The sequence below is a fragment of the Triturus cristatus genome, chromosome 4_2, assembly GCF_964204655.1.
Source record: "Triturus cristatus chromosome 4_2, aTriCri1.1, whole genome shotgun sequence".
NCBI lineage: Eukaryota > Metazoa > Chordata > Amphibia > Caudata > Salamandridae > Triturus > Triturus cristatus.
In genome coordinates, this window is record NC_140586.1 from 285,330,787 (window position 1) to 285,348,852 (window position 18,066).

General features: G+C 39.7%; 1 protein-coding gene across 1 annotated transcript in view; it reads left to right on the forward strand.

Moving 5' to 3' along the window:
* The first annotated feature begins 10,237 nt into the window (after positions 1–10,237).
* COLGALT2 (collagen beta(1-O)galactosyltransferase 2) overlaps positions 10,238–18,066 on the forward strand; it is a 319,704-nt gene continuing 311,875 nt past the window's right edge. Inside the window, exon 1 of the mRNA XM_085601533.1 lies at positions 10,238–10,256. The gene's annotated coding sequence lies outside the window, so the exon portion shown is untranslated. The remainder of the gene's footprint in view (positions 10,257–18,066) is intronic.

The window sequence follows — 18,066 nt, forward strand, 5'->3', positions numbered from 1 at the left end:
ATTACCATTCCAAAATGGCGGATGTTCTTGCAGTAGTAATTTAAAACAAGCATTGGCATAGCCAATAGGTCTCGCCTTTGGGACCTTATAAGTGTTTAGTTATCCAGCACAATATCCTTGGTGCAACAACATCAAGTGTTGCATGGCTAAACACTTATAAGGTCCCAATGGCGCGACCTATTGGCTATGCCAATGCTTGTTTTATATAATCATTGCTACAGCATGCCAAAGCGAGACCTACTGACTTTGTCAATGTTTGTCTATAGGGTGTTGACGCCAAATTAATTGCATGTATGTGCGCAAGTGAATATGTGCGATAAGATGACATCTTCTCGCTTTTAATTCGTTTATTTATCCATCCGGCACTCTTATTAACGTTTTCTGGTAATTTCGTCTTATTTATGGTGTGCTGCTCCCTCTTTTAGTGTTTTGTCTAGGAACACTATTTATGAAACATGAAATCAGGGGAAAGTGACGTCTCTCACTTCCAAGTAGCAGGTGCGCACAATTATCCTTAGACCCGTTAAGGTCTAGTCATATTTAATCTGTTTTATAAAGAAATCCATTTAATCCATTGTGTTTATGTTCATTTCATTTATTATTCTTATTCTTCAAATTGTTACGTTTACTCATTTCTTTAGTAAAGCAACTAAATCTTTTTACATATTCACATGTTCACACTACCCAATGCATTTCGGGTCAATGAAAAAGACCCTTCTTCAGGGGTCTGTAACAGAAAAATAAAGGAAATATAATGAGCAATTCAGTCGTCTAATCATACTCTTTCAGTATTTGACTCTATCTAATATACAAAAATTGTCAATGTATCTCGTTTATAATAAGATTTTCATTATTCTGTCAGTTGGCGAAGTCTAAAAATCTTTACAACTCTATACCTTGAAAATCCAGTGCCTGTATTACCCCTGTCAATGTTTAAATAAAACACCTGAAAAGATAATCCTAATGAAATAAAGTTCGTGCTAACTACAATTCATTAACATTCAAATTACAAAAAATATATCTGAAAAATGAAGACTAAAAGCTAACATATCTAAAAGATGAAGGCTGAAAGCTAGCGTAACTATTCTTTGCAAGTCTGCCGGTTACTTACTTTCATGTGCAACACGAAGTTCCCAACTCTCCTTCAATGCGAGTTCAGTTTACAAAACAGCCCTAGTGTGTGATATTTATACATGACTTAATTGGTTGAAAGCATGATGACACATCGTGCCTACAGCCAATCATATGTCGTGGTTACCAGAACCTATCAGATTCTCTTATTCGTGTAGGTGAAGCTCCCGCCTAATTTCAACCTATCAAGAATCACTTGTCAATTACACAAATGTTGTTGTAACTCGATAGAGGCGCGCTCATTGGTCGCTCCTTTACGAAGTCAAAAACAAATTATACCTTTAGTAATGGTGATTCTACATAAAGAATAAATAAATAAATGTTGTGGAAAACGAACCATTATTATAAAAATTAGAATTTAAACATTCTTCAACAGATAATAATAAATTCGAACTACTGATATCTATAGTAAATGACCAGTTTTGTCAAACATCTTCAAAGGTGTTCTCTATGCAGGATGGCAAACAATATATCCTCACAGGTTTTACAAAAAACACGATAGTTCAATTCTGTCATTAATTCCTTCCGGTTGCATGCTCGCCATTTTTCTGATCCAAAAATATTCTGCTCTTAATCTCTGTTTGTGAGTGTCCATCGATGAGTTTGGTTTGATCACTTCTAATATGGTGAATTGTAATTGCGCAATGTTGTGTCCAGCCTCTATCCAATGCATAGCCAATGTGGACTTGCGGTTTTTATTTCTTATATTGCTTTTATGTTCTGTGATCCTGATTTTTATTTTTCGTTCCGTCTGCCCCACGTATAATTTACCACAGGGGCATTTTATTCCATAAATCACTCCTTTTGTGTCACACGTGCTTGAATGTAAGAGTGGAATCATTTGTCCAGTCATCGGATGTCTGAATTGTTGACCAGTTATCACATTATTGCAATGCGTACAGTTCTCGCATCTTTTCATGCCTTTGTGAATCGTCTTAACATCTTGATTTGATTGTTTCTTGATTAATTCTTTTAGATTTTTTGATCTCTTATATGCAAAAGTGATTTGATTGGCTACTATGGGTTGTAAGTCAGGTTCTTCAGTGATGAGTGACCAGTGTTTTCTCATAATGGTGGTGATCTGTTTTGATTGAGCTGAATATTTAAGTACACATACTGTAAGTTTTTTCTCCAATCTTTCTTTTTGATGAAGTAGCAATTCTCTGTCCATGGACTGAACTTTGTTTTTGGTGTGTTGTAATATACTTTCAGGATATCCTCGTTTTAAGTATTTCATGATCTGATTGTCGATGGTGGAGGATAAGTCATTCGGATCTGATGTTATTCTTTTAAATCGAATGAATTGGGATAGTGGTAGGTGTGTCTTTAATGAGTAGTGATGAAAGCTGTTGAAATGTAAACTACTGTTCCTGTCAGTTTCCTTTATGTGAACATTGGTTGTTATTTTGCCGTCTCTAATTGTTATCTTCACATCCAAAAATGCCAATTCATTGGAGTCAATTTGATAAGTGAACTTGATTCTGTCATGTACCTGGTTTAGTGTGTGAATGTTTTCAATAAGTTGATCTTTGGTGCCTTTCCAAATTACAAAGATGTCATCTATGTAACGTTTGAATATCATGATGCCATCCTTCCATTGTGAATTATTCAGTATGTGATCATGTTCAAATTTTGCCATGAAGGTATTGGCGTAGGACGGTGCCCCCGCAAAACCCATGGAAGTTCCGCTACATTGCTCATAGAAACCATTCTCCCATTCTAGATAGCTGTGGAATAACGCAAAATGTAATAGTTCCATCAAAAAGATTTTATCTGTTCCTATGATGTCATTTTCCAGTAATCTCCATTCCATTGCTTCTAAACCCTCATGATGGGGGATAGAGGTGTAAAGTGATGTCACATCAATAGAACATAACCATATTTGCTCATCTTTTGGGATTGTTATTTCATTTAGAAGGTTTAAGAAAGCAGTGGTGTCTTTGATATAGGTGCTCCAATTTTGAACCAATGGTTGTATGAACCAGTCTAAGTATTGACCTAGTGGTTCTGAGATTGATCCACAGGCTGACACAATGGGTCTAAAAGGTGGTATGGTGGCATGTTTATGGATTTTCGGGAGCATATAAAATTGAGGTCTCCGTGGATATTTGATGTTTAAAAAATGAAAAGTCTTTTCGGTTATCCACTTCAACTCTAGTGCTTTTTCCAAAATTGATTTTAATGTTTCTGCGAAGATATCAGTGGGATCATGTTCAATTTTTCGGTACGTGTTGATGTCTTGTAGATGTGTACGTACACTTTCCATGTAAAAATCAGTGTTCATCACTACTATAGCTCCACCTTTGTCTGCTTTCTGTATTGTGATGTTTGTCATCTCTTTTAAAGATCTCAGAGTGTTCCAATCTTTTTTGGAGAAGTTGCTTTTGTTTCCACTCGAATAGTTAATTTTTTTCATTTCAGTGGTAATTACTCTTTCAAACGCATCAATGGTCTTATGTGATGTAGGTGCACAAAATGTACTCTTGACTTTAAATTCTTTCATCTCGCTTTCAGGCTTATCAATCGATTGAAAATTTGAAAAGAAATTCTTTAATCGCAGATTGCGTAAGAATTTAAAGATTGCAATTTCAGTTTCTTGGGCGTTTGATCTGTAGTGAGGTACGTAAGTGAAACCTTTATTTAGCAGTTTGGTTTGAGCATCTGTTAATTGAATTCCTGAGATATTTATGACAAGGTTGTCTTCTTTTTGGTCGACCGGAGTGCTCTTTCTGTCTCTGTTTCTTTTGTTTTTTCTTTTTCCCCTCCTTGTTTTTGGGGTTCTCCCGTTGTTGTTGAGCCTGAAGGAGCATTGTTGGCGGCCGGGCTGGTCTCTAAAAAAGTCACCTTATTTTGTTGATCTCTACGAGTTGTTTGTAAATTGCTTCCTAAAGGTTTCCTGCTTTGTGCAATTTCGGATTCTGAAATAACACTCTCTTGTGATGAGCTCATTTCTGTTTGTGGTCTCTTCCAATTTCTCTGATGATAAACCTCTACCCAACTATAGACTTCTTCCAACTTATAATCTATAGTGTCTCTTTTATATTTTTTGATTTTCCTTTCTTCTATTTCTTTAGCATATTTCTCAAGTTTTGTATTGATGTCTTCCAGTGTTTTTGTCAAATCTTCATGAGTGTTTAATTCGCGTTTGATTGTTTCCAATTCTTCTTCCAAAGTCTTTAACTCTTTTGACAATTCCTCCACGATCAGTAAAATCAGATCTAGACTGCATTTGTTAAGTATTTGATACCATTTATTGAGGAAAGTTTTGTTGCTCCTGCATAGCATAGGTTTTAGAGCGATTCTTAGACCTCTGGGGATACGTTGATTTTTATGGTAGTGAATTAGGGTTGTAGCATGTAAACGCTGGTTGATCTCTCGTTTACTGACATATTCCAATTGTTTCAGTAATTGACTGATGGTGTTCAACTGTGGGCTGAATGCTCTTGTTTCCTTTATTAATCCATAAATCTGTTCAGCTTCCTCTGTGCTATAAGCCAATGTCTCTGCCTTGTTTTTTGTGATTTGCGCTATTTCTTCAAGATTCATTTTTGATGGTGCTCCGATGGGGGGTAGACAAAAAATAGAATAATTCGTTTATTTATCCATCCGGCACTCTTATTAACGTTTTCTGGTAATTTCGTCTTATTTATGGTGTGCTGCTCCCTCTTTTAGTGTTTTGTCTAGGAACACTATTTATGAAACATGAAATCAGGGGAAAGTGACGTCTCTTGCATATAAGAGATCAAAAAATCTAAAAGAATTAATCAAGAAACAATCAAATCAAGATGTTAAGACGATTCACAAAGGCATGAAAAGATGCGAGAACTGTACACATTGCAATAATGTGATAACTGGTCAACAATTCAGACATCCGATGACTGGACAAATGATTCCACTCTTACATTCAAGCACGTGTGACACAAAAGGAGTGATTTATGGAATAAAATGCCCCTGTGGTAAATTATACGTGGGGCAGACGGAACGAAAAATAAAAATCAGGATCACAGAACATAAAAGCAATATAAGAAATAAAAACCGCAAGTCCACATTGGCTATGCATTGGATAGAGGCTGGACACAACATTGCGCAATTACAATTCACCATATTAGAAGTGATCAAACCAAACTCATCGATGGACACTCACAAACAGAGATTAAGAGCAGAATATTTTTGGATCAGAAAAATGGCGAGCATGCAACCGGAAGGAATTAATGACAGAATTGAACTATCGTGTTTTTTGTAAAACCTGTGAGGATATATTGTTTGCCATCCTGCATAGAGAACACCTTTGAAGATGTTTGACAAAACTGGTCATTTACTATAGATATCAGTAGTTCGAATTTATTATTATCTGTTGAAGAATGTTTAAATTCTAATTTTTATAATAATGGTTCGTTTTCCACAACATTTATTTATTTATTCTTTATGTAGAATCACCATTACTAAAGGTATAATTTGTTTTTGACTTCGTAAAGGAGCGACCAATGAGCGCGCCTCTATCGAGTTACAACAACATTTGTGTAATTGACAAGTGATTCTTGATAGGTTGAAATTAGGCGGGAGCTTCACCTACACGAATAAGAGAATCTGATAGGTTCTGGTAACCACGACATATGATTGGCTGTAGGCACGATGTGTCATCATGCTTTCAACCAATTAAGTCATGTATAAATATCACACACTAGGGCTGTTTTGTAAACTGAACTCGCATTGAAGGAGAGTTGGGAACTTCGTGTTGCACATGAAAGTAAGTAACCGGCAGACTTGCAAAGAATAGTTACGCTAGCTTTCAGCCTTCATCTTTTAGATATGTTAGCTTTTAGTCTTCATTTTTCAGATATATTTTTTGTAATTTGAATGTTAATGAATTGTAGTTAGCACGAACTTTATTTCATTAGGATTATCTTTTCAGGTGTTTTATTTAAACATTGACAGGGGTAATACAGGCACTGGATTTTCAAGGTATAGAGTTGTAAAGATTTTTAGACTTCGCCAACTGACAGAATAATGAAAATCTTATTATAAACGAGATACATTGACAATTTTTGTATATTAGATAGAGTCAAATACTGAAAGAGTATGATTAGACGACTGAATTGCTCATTATATTTCCTTTATTTTTCTGTTACAGACCCCTGAAGAAGGGTCTTTTTCATTGACCCGAAATGCATTGGGTAGTGTGAACATGTGAATATGTAAAAAGATTTAGTTGCTTTACTAAAGAAATGAGTAAACGTAACAATTTGAAGAATAAGAATAATAAATGAAATGAACATAAACACAATGGATTAAATGGATTTCTTTATAAAACAGATTAAATATGACTAGACCTTAACGGGTCTAAGGATAATTGTGCGCACCTGCTACTTGGAAGTGAGAGACGTCACTTTCCCCTGATTTCATGTTTCATAAATAGTGTTCCTAGACAAAACACTAAAAGAGGGAGCAGCACACCATAAATAAGACGAAATTACCAGAAAACGTTAATAAGAGTGCCGGATGGATAAATAAACGAATTATTCTATTTTTTGTCTACCCCCCATCGGAGCACCATCAAAAATGAATCTTGAAGAAATAGCGCAAATCACAAAAAACAAGGCAGAGACATTGGCTTATAGCACAGAGGAAGCTGAACAGATTTATGGATTAATAAAGGAAACAAGAGCATTCAGCCCACAGTTGAACACCATCAGTCAATTACTGAAACAATTGGAATATGTCAGTAAACGAGAGATCAACCAGCGTTTACATGCTACAACCCTAATTCACTACCATAAAAATCAACGTATCCCCAGAGGTCTAAGAATCGCTCTAAAACCTATGCTATGCAGGAGCAACAAAACTTTCCTCAATAAATGGTATCAAATACTTAACAAATGCAGTCTAGATCTGATTTTACTGATCGTGGAGGAATTGTCAAAAGAGTTAAAGACTTTGGAAGAAGAATTGGAAACAATCAAACGCGAATTAAACACTCATGAAGATTTGACAAAAACACTGGAAGACATCAATACAAAACTTGAGAAATATGCTAAAGAAATAGAAGAAAGGAAAATCAAAAAATATAAAAGAGACACTATAGATTATAAGTTGGAAGAAGTCTATAGTTGGGTAGAGGTTTATCATCAGAGAAATTGGAAGAGACCACAAACAGAAATGAGCTCATCACAAGAGAGTGTTATTTCAGAATCCGAAATTGCACAAAGCAGGAAACCTTTAGGAAGCAATTTACAAACAACTCGTAGAGATCAACAAAATAAGGTGACTTTTTTAGAGACCAGCCCGGCCGCCAACAATGCTCCTTCAGGCTCAACAACAACGGGAGAACCCCAAAAACAAGGAGGGGAAAAAGAAAAAACAAAAGAAACAGAGACAGAAAGAGCACTCCGGTCGACCAAAAAGAAGACAACCTTGTCATAAATATCTCAGGAATTCAATTAACAGATGCTCAAACCAAACTGCTAAATAAAGGTTTCACTTACGTACCTCACTACAGATCAAACGCCCAAGAAACTGAAATTGCAATCTTTAAATTCTTACGCAATCTGCGATTAAAGAATTTCTTTTCAAATTTTCAATCGATTGATAAGCCTGAAAGCGAGATGAAAGAATTTAAAGTCAAGAGTACATTTTGTGCACCTACATCACATAAGACCATTGATGCGTTTGAAAGAGTAATTACCACTGAAATGAAAAAAATTAACTATTCGAGTGGAAACAAAAGCAACTTCTCCAAAAAAGATTGGAACACTCTGAGATCTTTAAAAGAGATGACAAACATCACAATACAGAAAGCAGACAAAGGTGGAGCTATAGTAGTGATGAACACTGATTTTTACATGGAAAGTGTACGTACACATCTACAAGACATCAACACGTACCGAAAAATTGAACATGATCCCACTGATATCTTCGCAGAAACATTAAAATCAATTTTGGAAAAAGCACTAGAGTTGAAGTGGATAACCGAAAAGACTTTTCATTTTTTAAACATCAAATATCCACGGAGACCTCAATTTTATATGCTCCCGAAAATCCATAAACATGCCACCATACCACCTTTTAGACCCATTGTGTCAGCCTGTGGATCAATCTCAGAACCACTAGGTCAATACTTAGACTGGTTCATACAACCATTGGTTCAAAATTGGAGCACCTATATCAAAGACACCACTGCTTTCTTAAACCTTCTAAATGAAATAACAATCCCAAAAGATGAGCAAATATGGTTATGTTCTATTGATGTGACATCACTTTACACCTCTATCCCCCATCATGAGGGTTTAGAAGCAATGGAATGGAGATTACTGGAAAATGACATCATAGGAACAGATAAAATCTTTTTGATGGAACTATTACATTTTGCGTTATTCCACAGCTATCTAGAATGGGAGAATGGTTTCTATGAGCAATGTAGCGGAACTTCCATGGGTTTTGCGGGGGCACCGTCCTACGCCAATACCTTCATGGCAAAATTTGAACATGATCACATACTGAATAATTCACAATGGAAGGATGGCATCATGATATTCAAACGTTACATAGATGACATCTTTGTAATTTGGAAAGGCACCAAAGATCAACTTATTGAAAACATTCACACACTAAACCAGGTACATGACAGAATCAAGTTCACTTATCAAATTGACTCCAATGAATTGGCATTTTTGGATGTGAAGATAACAATTAGAGACGGCAAAATAACAACCAATGTTCACATAAAGGAAACTGACAGGAACAGTAGTTTACATTTCAACAGCTTTCATCACTACTCATTAAAGACACACCTACCACTATCCCAATTCATTCGATTTAAAAGAATAACATCAGATCCGAATGACTTATCCTCCACCATCGACAATCAGATCATGAAATACTTAAAACGAGGATATCCTGAAAGTATATTACAACACACCAAAAACAAAGTTCAGTCCATGGACAGAGAATTGCTACTTCATCAAAAAGAAAGATTGGAGAAAAAACTTACAGTATGTGTACTTAAATATTCAGCTCAATCAAAACAGATCACCACCATTATGAGAAAACACTGGTCACTCATCACTGAAGAACCTGACTTACAACCCATAGTAGCCAATCAAATCACTTTTGCATATAAGAGATCAAAAAATCTAAAAGAATTAATCAAGAAACAATCAAATCAAGATGTTAAGACGATTCACAAAGGCATGAAAAGATGCGAGAACTGTACACATTGCAATAATGTGATAACTGGTCAACAATTCAGACATCCGATGACTGGACAAATGATTCCACTCTTACATTCAAGCACGTGTGACACAAAAGGAGTGATTTATGGAATAAAATGCCCCTGTGGTAAATTATACGTGGGGCAGACGGAACGAAAAATAAAAATCAGGATCACAGAACATAAAAGCAATATAAGAAATAAAAACCGCAAGTCCACATTGGCTATGCATTGGATAGAGGCTGGACACAACATTGCGCAATTACAATTCACCATATTAGAAGTGATCAAACCAAACTCATCGATGGACACTCACAAACAGAGATTAAGAGCAGAATATTTTTGGATCAGAAAAATGGCGAGCATGCAACCGGAAGGAATTAATGACAGAATTGAACTATCGTGTTTTTTGTAAAACCTGTGAGGATATATTGTTTGCCATCCTGCATAGAGAACACCTTTGAAGATGTTTGACAAAACTGGTCATTTACTATAGATATCAGTAGTTCGAATTTATTATTATCTGTTGAAGAATGTTTAAATTCTAATTTTTATAATAATGGTTCGTTTTCCACAACATTTATTTATTTATTCTTTATGTAGAATCACCATTACTAAAGGTATAATTTGTTTTTGACTTCGTAAAGGAGCGACCAATGAGCGCGCCTCTATCGAGTTACAACAACATTTGTGTAATTGACAAGTGATTCTTGATAGGTTGAAATTAGGCGGGAGCTTCACCTACACGAATAAGAGAATCTGATAGGTTCTGGTAACCACGACATATGATTGGCTGTAGGCACGATGTGTCATCATGCTTTCAACCAATTAAGTCATGTATAAATATCACACACTAGGGCTGTTTTGTAAACTGAACTCGCATTGAAGGAGAGTTGGGAACTTCGTGTTGCACATGAAAGTAAGTAACCGGCAGACTTGCAAAGAATAGTTACGCTAGCTTTCAGCCTTCATCTTTTAGATATGTTAGCTTTTAGTCTTCATTTTTCAGATATATTTTTTGTAATTTGAATGTTAATGAATTGTAGTTAGCACGAACTTTATTTCATTAGGATTATCTTTTCAGGTGTTTTATTTAAACATTGACAGGGGTAATACAGGCACTGGATTTTCAAGGTATAGAGTTGTAAAGATTTTTAGACTTCGCCAACTGACAGAATAATGAAAATCTTATTATAAACGAGATACATTGACAATTTTTGTATATTAGATAGAGTCAAATACTGAAAGAGTATGATTAGACGACTGAATTGCTCATTATATTTCCTTTATTTTTCTGTTACAGACCTTTCTGTTACAGTCTTTTTCATTGACCCGAAATGCATTGGGTAGTGTGAACATGTGAATATGTAAAAAGATTTAGTTGCTTTACTAAAGAAATGAGTAAACGTAACAATTTGAAGAATAAGAATAATAAATGAAATGAACATAAACACAATGGATTAAATGGATTTCTTTATAAAACAGATTAAATATGACTAGACCTTAACGGGTCTAAGGATAATTGTGCGCACCTGCTACTTGGAAGTGAGAGACGTCACTTTCCCCTGATTTCATCTTCTCGCTTTTAGCCATCTTCAGAACCAAGAAGCTTGGATTTGAGTTCCCGCTGTCACACTCTTGATCATCTTGAGGGCAGAACTGCCCAATCTGCCATGCTGGCACTTCCCAGTGGGCTGCAGGCTAAGAGGCTGATTTCAGAGCAGGTTTGGCTGCAATATCTGCATGGCCCCAAGCTTTCTGCAGCTTCCTGCAGTGTGGGGCTGGTTTGAAGAATTTTTTAGGGCTTTGCTTAATATCTAGTCCGGGACAGATCGACTTGTGTGATCTGTGGCATAGTTTTCTTGAGCCTTAATTTTCTTGTTTACTAAAAAATTGGGACCGCCCGCCCTCCGTTCAGTTCAAAGTCATGTGCCGCAATAGAAAATAAACCCATGCCCTGAATTTGGACTTGGGTCAAATGCTCAATGTCTTAAAGTCCTCGGCAACATAGCCAGCTTCTTACCCTGCCCTATGTGCATTAGAAGTATTCAGGCACTGACAACATCAGTACCATCTTAAGGATTCGTAGGGTCTTAAACAAAACATATTTTGGGGCCCCCTCTCGGGTTAAATTTTGAATTTGTTACGCATTTCCGCCAATTCAATCAGCATTGATGTCAAATAATACTAAATTATAAATTCAGCTTCAAATCTTGGGAAATACAAAACAGCTAAAGCCGCCAGGCATCACGCAGCCAAACGACACCAAAAGAAATGTGGGCAAGCATTGATGAAGACACTGCCTTTGCAGCTATATCTTTTCTCTAGCACCAACAATATTTTATGGGAATTCGGTGTCTGAACAGCCTGTTCTACCCACTGTAGAAAAGACACAGAAAGCGCTACTTGGACCAGTCCACAATATTAAAATAAAACATATGAACACAGTTCTTGACATTTTAGCTTTGATTTCTGGATATTCGTAATCACAAACAAATCACTTTTCACTGTTGGCATGCTTGAAGCAACAGCGAAAATGATAGCACTGCTCTAAACATATAAACACCAGGAGCATAGGGGCCCTTGGCAATTACCCACTTAGCGCCTTGAAACGTCTGTGGATAACACAATTCAGAGTCAGCGTCAGTAAAGTAGCTCACTGGGGGCCTTATGTAGGTGGGCTGGCATTTACCACTTCATAAATACCGAATCATACCGATTCGGTATTTATGAAGTGGTAAATGCTATGTAGGTAATTGGTCGGTATATATTACCGATTCGGAAAAATTCGGTAATTACCGAATCGGTATTTACCGAATCGGTAATGAGGCATACCTTCCCATTGATGGGAGCACATGCAAGGGTGGCAGGGTGTCACATTGACACCCTGTTGCACCCCTGATTCGGCCATGTGTGCACATGTGGCACACATACATGCCCTGAGGGCATGTGTGTCTGCCACATTGCACACATCTACGGGCAAAATATTGCATTTACACACATATTCGTCATTTACCACCAACTATTAGTTGGTGGTAAATAACGAATCCCCACACACACCACACAGTCCCCCTACATCTCATTTCTGTATTCGGAATTTACCGAATCGGTAAATTCCGAATACAGAAATTCTCCCCCTACATCTCAAAAGCCAAAATACCGGTCGGTAACGGTATAATTACCGAAAATCGGCCGTTACCGACCGGTATTTGTCTACCTACATGAGGCCCCATGTCTGTGCCTACTGCAAAGCCCTGTGTGCAGCCTCTGGAAACAAGGGTCCAGCCACAGCAGGCTGACTCAGCCTCTCGCCGTTGAGTCGTGCATAAAACGAGTGCTGCTCTGTAGCACCATGTTATTATGACCTCGTATAATAATGCAAGATGGCATTACAGTATAACCTAGTATTAACACACAGCGTGGAATTATAACACTTGGAAGGTCTGACAACCCATTGTGAAGTGCTACACAAACAGCAAATTAGAATTCATAATAATACCCATCCAATTTGTGGCTTCTCTGCTGCACATAATTGGATCTCTCGAGTGGTGAGTGAGTGGGGTGCGCAGCAGAATCTTAGCCAGTAGAAACTGGGCTGTGACTCACCAAGTATTTATATGCAGGCTTCAGATGCTCTTGTTAAATGTGTTTTCATCCCTTACTTTGTGTCTACACGTACCTGAGCCTCTTTAAACAAGTCGGTGCTCAGAACCAGGTTCTACACTCTTTTGTCCAGAAAACGTTATGTCTCTACCTCTTCCTTCAACTATACACCTCATCACTTGTCAGGTTATACAAACTCCGCTCCATCACTGATGCTATCCATACCACCCTCCTCCTCTCAAGTCATCCATACCACCCTCCTCCTCTCAAGTCATCCATACCACCCTGCTCCTCTCATATCATCCAGGCATCCCACCTTTTCTCATGCTATCCATACTCCACTCATCTTTCTCTAGTGTCATACACACTCTCCTCCACCTCTCATGCTATCCACACTCTCCTCCACCTCTCGTGATCTCTTTACTTCCCTCCACCTCTCTTGCTATCCATACTCCCTTCGACCTCTCATCCACACCCCCTCCATCTCTCATCCGCATTCCCCTCCACCTCTCGTGCTATCCATACTCCCCTTCACCTCTGGTGCTATCCATACTCCACTCCACCACTCATCCATACCCCCTTCATCTTTCATCCACACTCCCCTCCACCTCTCCTGCTATCCACACTCCCCTCCACCTCTCCTGCTATCCACACTCCCCTCCACCTCTTGGGGTATCCACACTCCCTTCCACCTCTCTGGGTATCCACACCCCCCTCCACTTCTCGTGCTACCTACCCTCTCCTCCACCTCTCATGCAATCAACACTTCCCTTCACGTCTCATGCTGTCCATACTCCCCTCCACCTCTCGTGCTGTCCATACTCCCCTCCACCTCTCGTGCTATCCATTCTCCCTGAAGGAAGGTGAAATCTGACTGCATAGTTGCCCCCACTTTTTTCCTGGTGTTTTGCTGGTTTTCGACTTAGTCTGGCTGGGATCCTGCTATTCAGGACCCCAGCCTATCAGCTTTCTCCCTTAAATTGATTACATATTTAGGTACACTCCAGATTGGATTCTGGGGTACCCTTATAAGTCCCTAGTATAGGGTATACTACGTACACAAGGCATAGGTGCCCCAGAGGCCTACCAGTGGCTTCAGCATGTATTATGCCACCCCTGGGAAGCCTTCCAAAATAACACCACAGGCCTGCTACTGCAGCCGGGTAAGGTGGTGAATGCACCCCTTACTGAGATATAGGTTCACTATATCTCTCCATATCACTGCACATATAAACCTATCAGTCACCCCTATGGCAGGCCTTATCAATCCTGAAGGCAGGGTACTGGGTTTTATGTGAGAGGGTCCCCATGCATGAGCAGAGCCCCTCTGCAGCCTTCGGAACCTTTATTCCGGGGTTGTTTGTGATGCAGACAAACCATATACTCTTAAGTGCATTATAACCAAACAGTAAATGCTAACTTTGGGATGGCTGCACGAAAACATGTTGTGTTTGGTGTCAAACACCTTGGAATCATAACCCCACACCAGTAACTGGGAGTATGGTCCCACCCTTCTAGAGGGAGAGACATAACAGCACCGGTATACCCGGTACCAGCTAACAGAGCCCTGCCATCACAAAATGGATGCTGCCAGCCACAGACACGAGTCTGCCCTCCTGCTGCTGGACGAAACTCCGGCAGGGGAGGCTTGGACAATAGGTTTCCTGTCACAGGGAGGTGTCACCACCACCCAGACAGGCTTTAGTGTATTGGGGCTGGGTGGGTGCACTCCAAGAGTGCTTTGAAGTTCAGCACTGGGGGCACATTTGGTATCCCTGTGCATAGTCCAGTTCAAACCGGTTGCAGGGGCTACCAGCCCCTGCTCTGGTGTGAAATTGGACAAAGGAAATGGGTGTAGCCACCCCTCTTTCCTGACCCTCCCCTAGGTGGGTCCCCAGAGTATGTCCAACCCCTTCCTTGGGTATAAAGAAGGAACCCCTGACCGTACAGGACTTTAGATTACACCTGGACGAAACTCTGATACTGAATCCTGGAACTACGACAATCTACATTGAACTAGATGACTGAAGAATCTCCCTTGGAGTAAAGGAGTTACTCCCCTGCAAGGCAGGCACCAAAGACGCATCTGTCCGGTTTGCATCTCCGAAGCTCCCGCCGGACTCCGCAGAATTTTGCAACACAGGAGGTGAGTTTCCGTGTTCTCTGAGGTCGATCTGTGCACTCGACAATGCTGAGGCCTGTATCCCTCGTGGAAGACCGTGCAACTCAAACCCCTGGACACCGTGACCATTTGCAGAAGCATCAGCTTTCCAGCGACTACTGCAGCTGAGCTTTGGGTTACTTATAGCCCTGACCCCGAGCAGCATTTGCACCGGAGATTGCCTGCTTACACTCCACGAGTGTTCCGTGAGCTGGCCCTTTGTGTTTTCTCTCGAGGTCCCTTTGCAATCCCTAGTCCGTCGACTGGTGGATCTCTGTGAAGGAAACTTTACTTCTGATGGGGCTTACCTGGTTGCTCAAGACGTCCACAGACTCTCCATCGCTTGGGGAGTCCCCAGGACCTAGCTGGTCTGCACCGAATCATCTTTTCTTTTCCTGTGTGGGTTGCTGTTGCCAAGGCTTGTTGGGTCCAATCCGGGCACCGACACCGCAGCACTCGACATCCTTCGTGGGACAGCTCGAATCCAGCTCCTGGTCATCGTCGACGCTTCCTGGTCCTTGTGGCTGCAGAGTCACGCTTCACCTCTTTGCACCTGAAACACCCAACATCGGTGGGCATTCGTCTATCGTGCCCCTGGTCACTGGCAAGTGACCCAGACTCTGTCCCCTCTGCTTTCAGGTTCTTCTGATCTTCGATCCAGGCTTGGATCACACCGGACACTCTTCTCCTTCCCGGCAGCAGCACTTTGCGGCAGATCGCCATTGAAATCAACGACGCATTCCCGACAACATTTGACACCTATGCACCCGGCTTCCCTGGGTGAGGTAACTCGAGTACTACGGTGCTCCCTTGGGTGTTGGCCCTAGAACCCCCTAAGTCTAAAGGGTTTGCTCAAAGTCCTCTCCTAAGTGTCCTTAACTTCTAAAATTTCAACCGCGACTTTCCCATAGAATAGTACGGGGCTCGCGCCTGTGTTCTCACACTGCACGCGTCCCCGTGGGTCTCCTGTGTCAATACCTTCTGTGGTTCCTTAGGGTCCCAGCGATTCTACGTGCTCTAGGCACTGTGTCTAGTCAAGTCGTGGTTCTTATACCACTTTCAAATTCAAATTCAAATTCAAATTCAAATAGACTTTATTCGGATTTCAACAAACCATCCATAAAAGCACAAACACAGAAATTTTAAAATACACATTAAACATTACAATTTTGGGCCGTTACTTATTACATATAAGAATATAATTTATAAAAACAGCAATGGAAACACAAATAACCTACTGACAGGGCTGTGCAAAAGAGGCCATCGTACAACAGTATATAAGGTTATACATAGAAAATTAGCTCATAAATTTATGATGGCAAAACTCGTATAAAATATTAAATTTCAGCAAGACATGCTTTAAAGTGCAAAGTAAATGTCTAAGCAAAACTAATCAATTTTCAACGACCTGCGTGAGCATACAATGGCTTTAAGAAAGCTACTAACTCTAAAAATTAATTCATCTGATCCTAGCATTAAAAAGTGTCTATAGGCAAGGTTGTGGTTAGACAAGTCATATTTCTTACAATATGGTATTAGATAGTGTCTTGTAAATTTCATATAAAAACCACAGCCGAAAATGAAATGGGGCATACTCTGGGTTCCACCGCGGTCACAAGGACAATGTAGTTTTTCCGGGTTTTTAATATAACCCAGTGGAAAGCAGATGAGGTTTATAATGCTCCTATCCCTGAATCTAAATAATAGAAATCTGGTCCATCTACCCAGTTTTTTACATAAATAGGGCTGGGGGGACGTCAGGGGTTCAATGTGTGATTCCTGAATTGATAAATAGTCAATTGTAGATTGTTTCACAGAGTCTGCTCTTTCCCTTTCATTGTGAAAATGCTGATAGAGTGCTCTTCTCACCAAGTTTTTATGGGAGCCGTCAATCCTGTCGGGGTATGTGAAGAGGTGACCGTAGTTGACGCTCACAAGGCTCCTTTCTACCGCATTAATCCATGGGATTAGAGCTACATTATCACTTTTCAAACAATCTAAGATAATCTCACGAGTCAGGGAAGCTGCCGGGTTTTGCCATATCCTTAGCCAAAATAATGCAGGTCTCACTCTAATAAAATCCTCAACATATTGTAATTTTAATTCATTGTGACATACAAAGGTCGGTGCACTAATAACTCCCCCCAGGATTTTTCGACAGAATCTGTTCTCTTCACTCTGTATTGCTTTACAGTTCAAAAACCCCCAAACTTCAGCACCATATGTGCCAGTTGGGAGACATTGGGTTCGGTAAATTTGTAGTAAACTAAGAACCACATCAGCCTGGCGTGGTTGGCGTAGGGAGGTGATGGAATTAATCGATTTTGAAAGTTTATTTCTCCCCATCGCCACGTGTGGTTGCCACGAACTGCTGTTAGAGAATAACAGACCCAGATAAGGGAAAGTGCAGGTGCTTTTTAGGATGTTTGGACCTATCACAATCTTTGGGATTTTATAATTTTTAGGGCCGCAAGTCATTATAAAAGATTTGTTAAAATTAGTGCACAACCCTAGATCGGACATATAATTAACGAATCCCGATATTAAGATACGCAGAGCATTCGGGGTGCGGCCCATAAGGACCGCATCATCCGCGTAAAGTAACGCCGGGATAGGTTTCTTATTGATAATTGGAACGTCCTTTGTCAAATTGCATAGGGAATGAGTTAATTCATTGATGTATAAAATAAAATAAAAAGCAAGGGGGCCAAGACACAGCCCTGTCTCACCCCCTTGCCGATTAAAATCTCATTTGAAACCTCACCATCATTATTTAGTCGGACTCGAGCTTTCAGGTTGCGGTGAAGATTGGCCAGAAAGTGGACTAGAGGTTCATCTAAGCCATAATTTAAAAGAATGGACCACAGGCGGGAGCGATTAACGAAATCAAACGCTGAACTTAGGTCCATAAAGCCAAAATACAGAGGAGATCGTTTGGCTCTCGTATATTTGGCCATTATGAGGT